At 41.6% G+C, this 12,641-nt stretch overlaps 1 protein-coding gene and 1 long non-coding RNA gene across 2 annotated transcripts in view; one reads left to right on the top strand and one right to left on the bottom strand.

Annotated features, from left to right (window-relative positions):
• Positions 1–12,641, bottom strand: part of LOC135496133 (uncharacterized) — a 64,676-nt gene that overhangs the window by 34,835 nt on the left and 17,200 nt on the right. The gene's annotated exons all lie outside the window — the stretch shown is intronic.
• LOC135495912 (uncharacterized) lies at positions 4,578–10,594 on the top strand. Its single transcript, XR_010448611.1, has 3 exons — positions 4,578–4,730; positions 7,258–7,329; positions 7,525–10,594. It is a non-coding gene; the product is annotated as an uncharacterized LOC135495912 (long non-coding RNA).

The raw sequence follows: 12,641 nt of genomic DNA on the forward strand, positions 1-12,641 counted from the left end.
GATTGATAGGCACGCATGGGCCTCTGTCAGTGTTACTTAAAGGGAAAAAAAGTACACTACATTTCATCAAAAAAAAGATACAAGAAAAGTTTGGATTTGGTACCAATTTAATCATCATTTTACATTTGTGCAGGAGCTGCCAAGTCTGGAAACTTCTTAGGCTTGACGGCCTATTGGCTATCACTTGAATCCTTTTCTGTTCTGTTGAAATTTCAACTCGGTTCGACTGATGGAGTCTTCATTCCTTTCACGGATGAAAAGACTCTCAGAGGAATAAAAACAATATATCAGCCTACATATGACGTATGCAGTGAAGATATGCAATGTTTGTGTAAGTGGATTTTGGTTAGGATGTTATTACTATTACTAGCGGAGATACTCATTGCGTGTAGGCTTAATGTTTGATTTGTGATGAACATAAGTTTTGCAAGTGTAATAGAGCTGGTTTATATTAGTATTCGTAATTGTAATGTTATGTGCATGGTATATAATTAATAAGTGTGTGTTATGATTTCAGCGTGTTTTCTGTAGAGGCCGTGGGCAGAAAGATAGCAGCCAGCAAAAGCAGATTTGGTGAGCCGCAATGATGGATTGCACCCAACTTTGGAAGGAAGTAAGGTGTTGACGCAGCTTGTGAAGATTGCTCTCAAGCTACCGGGGGTTCGTACATCTAAAGTTGAAGATGTGGTTGTTCGTTATCCATATTCGTTCTGCCAGGTGTGCAGGGTAGCTGGACACGGTTCTGGAAATTGTCAGCAGTTTTTGTACAAGTGAAGACTAGACTTGGGTGTTTTTATGTGTTTGTGGTGATTATGATGGTTGTTATTTGAATTGTAGACCTAAATATTTTTGTAATGGTGAAGAGTCTTTATATATTGTAAGATTTGAGGGTTTTAATTGTGAATTGATCAGTTGTGAATCGTAATAAATCTAAAAATCTTGTCGATTTTGTGTTGGTTAGTATGTTTATTATAGCTGGGTTGTATATTGTTTTGTTGGAAATGCGTAGGGCAGGTTGTGACTTTATTTTGCTTTTGGGAAGGTAGAAAATGCATAATGTCTTAACTGCATTACTAAAGTATTGAACTAGAACTGTGAAATTTGCTTTCAGCAAATTTGTGTCCATCACCAGGGGGTGACGAGTTGCTCCACAGCCATTCACACGTGGGTATGGCGATTTTACAAATCTGCCCAACATTGCAAAAGGAAGTAGTGTAGTGATCTCCCTGTCTATTCGCTATACCGTTTCGCGAATGATCTATTTCCGGACATATTCGCTCGCTCCTTTCTCAAAATAACACGCTCATTAATCATTCAAACAGTCAGATGGGCATGATAGATCATCGATAAGCATTTACGGCTCTTAGTTCTGATTCCTACTTTCAACCGTAACACAGTTCTCCGTTTTCTTCGCTCAACATACTCGACAGCTTGCGGGATCGGCCATGAGGATGACGTTAACATAACAGGGGCAGAGCTTAATACATGCTAATATGCGTGATTGACAAAATCCCAGCCTCTACGGCGGGTGATGTTAAAAATCGGAGCCAAAAAGTACTTCAAAAGCACCGAAATGATCAGAATCTGGGGCCTATAATCAGCAAAAATCAAATACGTCTGCAAAAGATGATTACGTTATAGAGTTCAGGGCGATGAAAAAAAGCGGTAACATCAATATCCATGTCCATGGGAATATCGATGACGTCATTGTGGGGATTGCCGTGTGTATCAGAACTCTACTAAAAATAATTCCTAAAACACCACAGCAAACACCCTTCAAAACACCTCTGAAACACCACAGAAAACTTCAGACATGTTGAAGGATGTTTATGTGGTGTTCATAAGGTGGTCCGCGGGTTCTTTTGAAACAAAATAGCTCTACTGCATACGTCATCTTCAATGCCTTGATAGCCTTGTTGATCTGCTTTGCCTTCAACCACGCTTTGTCATTCATGTTCCTCTGAGGAATAGTCGAAACTGTCACACACGAATTTGGTGCAGCACTTGTAACATGACATACTATTTCCTGAAAGCAATATTCCACAGACCATAAAACGCTATTTCAAAACCCTATCAACCTCTTCTTCGAAACAAGCAACTCAATCAAGCAATTTTATACTTGACGTTGTCTATCAATATGTCTTCCAATGTTTACAATATTTTGCATAAGTTCAATGATTGCTTCTTCATCATTTGATTCAAAAAGGACTTTACGTCATATAAAACTTATGGCCAAACTTGACTAGCTCCATGTTCCTTCCACATCAATGCAGGCCTAACACTACCGTGATGACTGCTAGCTGGAAAACTTACATAAACGCGATCACAAATTTCCTTCGTCGAGAATCCGGGCCCGCTGGCAGCACAGTCATTCGTCCCGACCAAAATGAATACGTCAGTAAGAGCACCCCACCGAATCTTTTACATTTTTTCTAACAAAGAAACAGTGTTTAACCCTTGAAAAGCAAATGTAATGTGGTCACTGAATGGGCATCCCAGAGCACTATTATCCACATATTTTAGAATCGAAGCAGAAAAAAATCTCCGTTCGTTTTGCACAGGTCGCCATTTTCATGATTTTTACGATAACTCCAGCCGTTTGGAATTCGTTTGAACACAAACGGCAGGAATTTTTCTTTTTCACGGAAACTATTTGAAAGAAAAATGAAAAGCGTTTGGAACGTGTTTGTTGACAAATGGCGCAATGCCGTTTTTGACGAAACGAAAACGAAACGCTTTTCTAAACGTTCTTCAAACGAATTTCAAACGCTCTTCAAACGAAGTTCGTTTAGGGTGAAACGAAATTGCGTTCGCTTTCAAACGCTTATGAAACGGGAAATAAACAGTAGGGCCAGCGTTTGACAATCGTTTTACAAACGTTTCAAGATCGTTTGGGTGCGTTTTTATTGTTCACATTTTAAAACGAATTTCAAACGATCTTAGATACGTTTCAAACGCGTTTGAAACGAAATCAATTTGGAGACGGCCCCTTACCAAAATACCGACAAACTCCAGCCCCGACATCTTCTGGAATTTCCAGCTATTTCCATCCTTCTGGCAAGGAAAAATTGTTTGGAATTAGCTGGAAATTCCTGGCTTTTGCCGACAATTTCCAGTCGAATTTCGCAGGGGTTATGTACCATTTTATACTAAGGAGAAGAGGTTGTTTGCTGCAAGTACTGATGCAATTTATTCGGGATGGCCAGAGACAGCAATTATGAATGAATTGACAGAGATAAAGAGAAGGACAACTTTGCTTCATTTTCTGAGGCACAGTTCAAATCTCTAACATGTAGGCATACCGAACCTGCATCTCCCCCTGAAACTTCTATGGTGGTTGGGGCGCCCAGGTTCTCCCGAACCTGAAACCCGCACCCAGGGTCCAATGCAGGTTAATGTGACATGGTCAACTCATTACAGAACAGCCTGAACCTGCATCTCCCCATGAAATTTCTAAGGAGGTTGAGGCCCCTTGTCTTCCTGAACCTGAAACCCGCAGCCAGGGTCCAATGCAGGTTAAAGTTATACCGACACTTTAAAATTCGTATATCTATCCGAAGCATTTTTGTAAGTGATCCTACTAAAAATTATTACCTCTGCTCTATTAGGAAAACATGATATTGTGTGCCTTTCATTTTCCCGCCAGTGACGTCATCGCCTAGGCTGAGGACGAAATGATCGGAATTGATTGCGCAATCGTGCTACATGAACATGAACAGTACATGAACTTGATGAAGTAATGGATGCCGATTTACCGATAATTATTTCATGATGGTGAACTGATGTGTGGTGATTGGTTGTAGCAACACATCAAACGACGGCCCTTTGGCCTAAATACGAACATTATCGGAGGATTTGGACCAAATTCGTCTGGGTGCACAGGGCCAATTTTCCTCAAGGAAAACAAAGCTACCAAGATTTGTTTCGCCCACTTCACAACCGATTCATATACTCAATCTATAGAGGAACGGTTGCATAGTGTACTCACATTGTCCCATGACCGCAAAGCTAAGTGAGTATGCCGATAAGCTCCATTCTCGTAATTGTTTTGTGGCATCAACGACCGTGAGATTAAATATGTTTCATAGATAACTTTTTTTTCGCACTGCCATTTTGTATACAAAATGTACGTGAAATGTACATGAATGTCAAGCAGCTTGAAGATTTCGACGTATCTTGTGATGATCGAGTGTAAAAAGCGAAATTACCAATGCCTATAGGCTCTAGCTAGCTGCCTGATCCCGGTATATGCCTTTTTTAATCAAGTTCGCTATGGAAAAACATTTTGATGCATATATTTTTGTATACCATCTGTTTCACTTTTCTCATTTCATGATAAGGCCAAAGCTAAACGAAGATGCGTTCCCTACCACAGTCAGTGCTAAGACTGAAATCAGTCCGAGTATTTTGGATTGATTTCAGTCCAATCCATTAAATTAAGAAAAGTCCACCAAAATAGTACTTTTGCTTTGTTTCACCTAGTTTTTCATTTCTAGTTCCATTTTTGTACACCACCCGTTGGTGCTGCCATCTACCAGTGCAAATTTTAACTGAAATCATTATGGAGGAGATCGATTTTTATCTTCCCAAAGGTGTGTATTTTTTCTCGATTTTCTCTAAAATCCTATTGTGACTACTCAAGATGTAACGTTTTTTGGGTAGATAAAGATCCAAGGAATCATAGAACCGAAAATCTCAAGTAGTCATCGAGGAACTTTACCAGAAATTAGGTAAACATGTTTGTGTTATTGTAACATGATGTGCTGTCACTGTAAACTTTCGGATTGAATTCAGTCCGATTTCAAACAGTGGATTGGTTTCAATGCTTTTGACAAGAGACTGGTTTCAATACACTATTCTGGATGGATAGCTGTCCAAAAGATATTTATGTGATTTCTGACAATAAAAGCCACCCAGTCCTCCACTCCCCGGCCCCCTAGGCCTAGCCTTCACACCTTGACCACATGTGACCAATAAAAATGGCAACGAGCAAGGTTATGATGGTTGACAGGGTTGAAACGGTTGAAGAGGCAGTCAGAATATTCAAGGCAGCTTTTCCCAACCCAGAAGGGTATCCAGTTACCTTTCCCTCAACGGTGAATGGGTAAGTGTATTAAAATTTCCATCTTTTACCAATACCAACATGTACATGATGTAAGGCCCTAGTGCAATGTAGTAGTCAGCATGTGTAAATCAACAGCAAAGTGTGCAGTTTCTAATAAGGCAGAGCACAGAACATACACTATGATAGTCGAAAGGCATGGATAAAATAACGTCGCAGGAGGAGGAATGATTGATGGTCCGTCATTGAAGCAGCACCCACACCATCATAAACCATGATATTTGTAGTGTAGTCAAATGGTAGTTCCTCATTCTCATAGATTTATATCGATTTTTCAATGACACGTCTTCTTGTTTTCAGGTATCATCGATTCAGGGTGAAGCCACCGGTCGGGGCTATCTTGGTCGCGTCAGCAGAGGACAACCCGTACGACAAAAATGCGGTGAAGGTCCAGTGGAACGGTACCATGGTTGGGGAGAGTCCCAAAGGATTTGGCAGAGTTTGTGGGCGCCGAAATGAGACGAGGACGAGTCGCAAACGTACGATGTCTATGGCTAGGCACCATGACGCATGATGGATCGATCAGGGGTGGAGGGCCGAAGTTAGATGTTGCCTTCTATATGGAAATTTCGAATGAACATTCATATGGAGAATTTACTGAAATATTCTTAAATAGACACCTTCTTGGCCTTGGTCTGCCATTGGACACTGATGTATTCTTATAAATTTTAAAGGAACAGTGTTACTGTTACTGTTAGGATTGTAACTCCCATTCTCCAATATTAGACAGCAGTTGGTACCTGTTGGTTTATTAGGCATGTACGGTCTCTGATAAACAGCTTCTGATGTGAAACAAATTGATATTAATTTTAGTAGTCTCTATCTGAGGACCATGGTAGAAACAACATTCTTGAGGAATTGGTTGTTCTGTTATACAATCTAACATGATGAATAAAATATTGAATTAAAATACATTGTTTCAATTTGTAAGAAATTAATCCATGACCATGATGACAGACATTCTTTAATTATGGATGGCTGTTCAAACCTACCCTACCCTAAAACCCTGCAGTAGTATGCATCGACTTGCCATCGTCTCAGATGGCAATTGCCAAATCAAGCCACAGCTCTGTCTGTAGCCCGGGACAGGGGTGACACCTGCAAGAATTAGGGAGGATTAGATTAAATGAGACAACGATGAATTTCACCGAGGTGAAAGTTTATTTCACGAATTAGGCTGGCCTAGATTTCAGGTGACGCTATCTCACATCGAGGCCCAGCCTGGCAACCATGCGTCTCCGCGGCAACTACCCCACAGACTCAACTTTAACGCGAGATATTTAAAAAAAGGACCCCCCCTGATTTTCTCACAATCCCAGATGTCACATATCCAGCACATTCCAAATGTCATGAATGTGATCAAATGTGAAAGGATGGGGAGGACAAGAGTGATTCCTCAAAGACGTAGTGGACATGGTGAATGAAAATCTGAAAGTCAGTCGCATATTCTCCTGCAGGATTCTAGTGGCGTGGAAAATAGGAAATGTTGTAGTTCGCCCTAGATGAGAATGATACACAGCCCTGCCAGACAGCATGGACAGTGACACCAGTCAAACCAAGGACCCCAGTGGCCATCCTTATGATGACTATGGTAATTTATCTTCCATGCACAATAAGCAGTATTCGATCTTCAGGATTTTCCCCCAGTTGCCAGCAGGGCAACCAACTGACATGACTGATAAGCCACGGTTGTCCTGCAGAGCTGTAGGTTGTCAGCTGAACTGAATCAACTTGCAAAGTCAATACAAAATGTGCCCTGTATACATACCCTAATATCCCGCGGGAGAGTACGCGAGTAGGTCTCTGATTTGCATCTTCAACCTGGAAACCTACAAATTCTTGGAGGGTCCACCTCGTCAATAACGTCCCAAGGTTCTTTAGGATGCTATTAAAAGAATTGGCCGGGTAGAGCTGTGGCTTTGATTTGGTCGTGGAAATTCTCTTAAATGGACATTGTGGATGCGTACTCTTTTTGACTTGGTCACTTGGTAACTGCAGTGAACTGGTAATAAGTGCCTGTATGAAATTGGGTCTTCGCGATTGGACAACTGGGAAAATCAAAGACTGATCTGCTGATTAGTGATTTTGTCAAATTGCAGTTGTAAGATATTCATGTGCTTAATTATCTTTTTCAGAACTGGCAAACAAGGACCAGAGTGACAGAACAGGGACAAATGATGTATTCGAGTGGCAGGAAGACACCAACGGTAATTCATCTTCCAGTTCTTGGAATCACAAAAAGAAGCTTGCTGGCATGTGCCGCATTTGTGGTGTTCTAGTGAGTGCGAAAAGTTATAAAAAACAAGCATACATGAAGGAAAAACGAAGACTGATCTGCTGATTAGTGATTTTGTCAAATTGCAGTAAGATATTCAGGCGTTTTTAAATTTTTTTTCTATAAGAACTGGCGAACAGGGACCAGAGTGACAGGACAGGGACAGATGATGTATTCGAGTGGCAGGAAGACACCAACGGTAATTCATCTTCCAGTTCTTGGAAACACAAAAAGAAGCTTGCTGGCATGTGCCGCATTTGTGGTGATTTAGTGAGTGCGAAAAGTTATAACAAACAAGCATACGTTAAGGAAATTCGACAACTCTATAACATTTTCGGCAAATGTCGGGTTTCAAAATTATGTGTCCCTTTAACTATCTTATACATAGTTTCACATTGTCTTTCCCTCCATCTTGAACACCCCTCTTTCAAGACACCGTTCTTTCAAAGTAAGTTATACTACTTATTTTATCTTAAATCCCCTATTTGCCCAACCAGATTGGTACCCACTTGAGTTTAACAGGTGTAAGATTTTGTCAAGCATCTCCCTCAATATCCTGTGTATTTAGGACTTCTATCATGGACTGATAAATTTATCTTTCAAATCTGCCGCCAGTTTTATTTTTAGCATTGACACTGCACAATTTGAGTGTAATGCAGCACAGAGACGCTGTGACTCATCTTCACGTATAGTATTACATGTATCATGTACAGTGTACATTTTGTACACAATCAGCTGTTTGTAAAACTGTCTATCGTTTGAGAGTGGAGTCGAGATTTTCGGGTCAGAATCTAACAAAGTCGCTCGTTAAAATCAACCATATTTCACCTAAAACAGTTCTAGAGACACTGTTCTCTGAACTACCTATCTTCCTTCTCCAAGTTGACATCCTTGGGGACTCCAAATTAATACTTTATAGCGGTTCGCCCACTTTATAATTGGGCGCCGCCATCTTGTCAAAATGGGTTTTGTGGGTTTCGCACCAAGTTGGATTCGTACCTTCTTTATCTCGATTTTTGCTCATTGGAATTTCCTATAACTTCATATTACGATGGTTGAGACATTTGGCCGCATGCTTGACCAAATTTTGTGTATGAAACTCATACGCCATTGTCAAAATTCACATCGTTTGTCACCACTGTCATTTCACCTGTCGACTGGTGTCTGGACCTCGTGGTACGATCACGCATCTGTCCATTTCGTGAAAAGCTTTATAGCCAGAATTTTCCTTGTTAGAATCCGCTATAAGTTTGTACTACGATAGTCATAGCATTTATCTATAGCCTGAACCAGATTTAGCCGTGTAGTCCGAGTACTTTCGTCAAAATTGGCAATATTGTCGACCTCACCGTTTTACTTGTCGTCTGCTATATTCGGCCATTTTGCACGTGCATTAGGCCGCTCGCACTTCCTTTCTCCACTTCTCGGAGAAACGTCATGATTTAAAATTGCCTCGTACGAATTTATTATTACTTTACAAATTGATATTCGAGTATTTGACGAACTTCATCATATCTATAAATATTATTTCGGTTGTGGGAAAGTTGGTGTATTTTGGCGATATTTTCGGGACACCCTCTCGCCTGTTGTCATGGCAAGGCCTGAAACATGGCGCGCCATGCGGGATCTTTTGTTTCACCAATACCGCGCGTAACTTCAAATATCTTAAAAACTACTCGTTGAATTTTCGTCAAATCTCGTTTACTCAATCTTGCATACCATATCTCTCTTGTAATATATTCAATTCCGCGACGAATTAGCCAGTTACTGAATTATTTAGCATCTATTTCGACCTTTAGGTGGTTTTCGTCGTCATTTTGTAAAGGCCAACGGCTGACGTCACGTCGTAGAATTTACCCTCCCGATGTGCGGAAAAGTCTACATATTTTCTTCTGTCGAATCGATTTCGATCAAATTGTATGAGTATTGTGTTTGATACTATGAGCATGGCTTGTTTAAGTTTCAGCAATTTTGTACGAGCCGTTTTTTGTAATATTAGTAAGTTTGTTCAGCGCAACATTGGAGAAGCGTCATTGTTGTGTCGTTTTACGCCTTGACGCCGCTATCGACGTCATCTTCGACTGGTGTACGATGATGTCTGTAAATATTTTTCTAACGAGGCGATTTTGCCTAGTTTCTAATAATATGCTGTCCTGTATCATAAAATTATATTGTCTAAGTTTCAGTAAAATCGTGCAAGCCGTTTTTGGAATATCGGCAAGTTTGTACAGCGTAAAGTGGGAGAAAGCGTCATTGTTGTATCGCTTTACGCATTGACGCCGTATTTGAAATTGTCTCCGGCTGGTGTGCGGAAATGTGTGTAAATATTTATCTAGCGAGGCGATTTTGCCCAAATTCTGGAAATATCTTCTTCTTTATCATCAAGACATATTGTCAAAGTTTAAGTAAAATCCTACGAGCCGTTTTCATAACTTTTGCGGATTAGTCGGTGGGAAAGCCGTAACTCCGTCAATCTTGCTACTGTGAAATGGCTTAGGAGCCGTTTCTCAAAAAACCTTGGGGATCTAACTTCAAACTTTATTAACTTTGGAACCGCTCGTTAGATTTTTCTCTTTTACGGCTAGTGTGTTCCTTACCGGTAAAAGAAACTTTTGTACGAGACGATTTTTGATATTCATTTTCTAACTGTAGTTTTAGAGTGAGTTTTGTCAGAATTTCTTACAAAAATTCCCGTTTCTGCCAAATCGCGACGCGAATCCGCGACGCTGATTGGCTGGGGACTGCGTCATTTTGCTATAAAAGACGTGCTTTTTCCAGTATAATCAGTCTTGATCGTGTGGTCAATCCGACAACATCGACTCAAACCCAGGTACGCACCAAACCTGTCGCGCCTCCCCAGCCGGGGTCCGGCGGCGACCGTAGCCTTTCCATTCCGGCTACCCGGCGTATTCCACCTCCGCCATGGGTTCCAATAGTTCTGATCAGACTCACTCCATCCATACCATGACCACACTATGCTTGCATGTACATTGAGTGTTCAGTCCATTGAACATTTCGCGCGTAATCAGCGCGTGTTACTTAGGCCAGCAGGGCATGTCGGTCGTTAGCCATGATCGTAAACTTGTTAGACATAGGCTAGAACTTAGTCAAATTTCATCTCATCGTAAATATAAACATGCCATAAGTGATCATCTGTAAATATTTCGTCGAGGACGTGGATAAGATACTTATCCTATCATTTGAAGTTTAAATAATATGTTATTAGTTATCTTATGACTTTGTCGGCCATTATTTAAAACGAATTCCACATTGTAGCAACGCCTTTTCGATGAGCTGTACGGATCTTTCTCTGAGGTCTGTTTCTGAGGCACATGTCTATTAGTTAGTTTTTAGAAGAACTTCTCCATTTTTAATGATTACGCTGAGTCCGAATATACCTTACCAAGGCCAGCTTCCATGGCGTTTCCGTAACCGACCCAAAGAGCCAGCGACCATGGCGCCCATAGGTTAGTTTCCATAGCAACCAAAAGTCCGCGCCGTACCAGGTTCCTTGCGTAATAATTTATTTAGAGTTCTTTGTCCTATCATAAACCGTTGGTTGTTACACTCTAAAAATGCCTCAGAGACATATCTTTATTCACAGCTGGGCCTCGGATCAAATCAGTGATAGACATTTTTCAAGTTAAGACTTTCGACTTGACGAAGGTACGTGTGCGTGTAAGGTATTTAAGTAACGTATTCCCAAACCATGACTGAGACGGTCATACCGACCGAGGCCAGCCACTTCGACCCAGGCGTCCCAAGCCGAGGCCAACCTGAGCCTGTTACATTACCTGCATGCACACTGATTTGCGTTTTGTTGAATGTCTTTTTCCCAACCCCCCAATTGTCGTCCGAAATGCTATAAGGAATAGCAGGAGGCAATTCGCCCTGTCTGGAGACATGGTGTCTTCACGTCACAATCACAACTGGAGACAAGCCAAACTGTCCCTCTATAGTTTCTAGTCTATGGTACTTGGTCTCAATAAGTATATTGCGGGCGACGGTGGGAATCCAAACCGCTATGCGGCCGGGACAATCTCCATGTCGTCCAACTGCCAACCACCACATGTCCTAACTCCTCTGGACATACTCACATGGGCCGTCACAACCAGCTAAACCTATTCCTGTCCCCGCATTTACTGATACATTGAGCCAGTTACCTTTATCTACGTCATTAGTTTAGTAATCTAGATCGTGTTGTGACATAAACGCTAAATCTAAGTTGTGAAAATAACCACAATCAAGACAAAACTCGTGGTGTATCAAATGCTAGATCTATATCGTAATATGTCCGGTCCTACCGTCTCGCCAAATCACCAAGACGTGACGTCACCCATGACGTCATTGGCTGTGACAACCATTGCTCTGGAGTCCGCGCAGTCCGTTACCAGGACTGCTTACCAACTAGGACTCTGTGACGTACGCCAAGCTGTGAAGCCGGTCATGATCCGTTAGTTTAGTGTAACCCCCCATCGTCCCGTTTCTAAGAATCGCTACAATTTGGTGACAGCGGTGGGATTGGCTCGCTCTGTCATTGAAGTTTAACTAACAAACCCAGGATTGTTCGCCCTGAAGAAGAGGACGATGTTATATCTACAGTAGAAGTTTCCAGCGTAGTAACAAATGATCAATAAGTGTTTTCTTCCTTCTGATTTCATATCGGAGATCTTACCCGCACCACGAGATATTCCATCCTTGTGATTTTACCTGATGCAGATCATCACCTACGCTGACGACATCCTAATCATCACTGTGGAAGAAAGCCAGATTCGATTGCACAAATAATTTGTTTGATATATATTCAAGTATCCAACGTTAGTAAAAATGGCCGAGAACGACGCGAGCCTGAATGTCAGCCAGGACAGGGATGAAAGCCTAGATGAAGAAGTCACCTTCCGGTTCAGGAAGGATCCAACCTCCCCAACTCTACCAGAAGCAGGCGATGGCCCAGTCGCTCCAACGAGGAATAATTTCCAGAAACCCATTCGAATTGAGAATTTCACCGGCGAAAATCAGCCATGGCCCGTATGGTTGAAAACGTTTGAGAGAATTGCCCGAATCAATAAGTGGCAGAATGACATGGCCAACCGAATGTTCTCGCACCTTCGAGGGGACGCCCTTGAGGTCGCGTGTGGATTGCCAGACCATGAACTCGAGCAATATGAGAACCTAGTACATTGCCTAGACCACCAATTCGGACCGTCCAAGATGGCCGAGATGCATGTAGCCGAACTAAGGAAC

Source organism: Lineus longissimus, chromosome 11 (assembly GCF_910592395.1).
Source record: "Lineus longissimus chromosome 11, tnLinLong1.2, whole genome shotgun sequence".
NCBI classification, from domain to species: Eukaryota; Metazoa; Nemertea; class Pilidiophora; order Heteronemertea; family Lineidae; genus Lineus; species Lineus longissimus.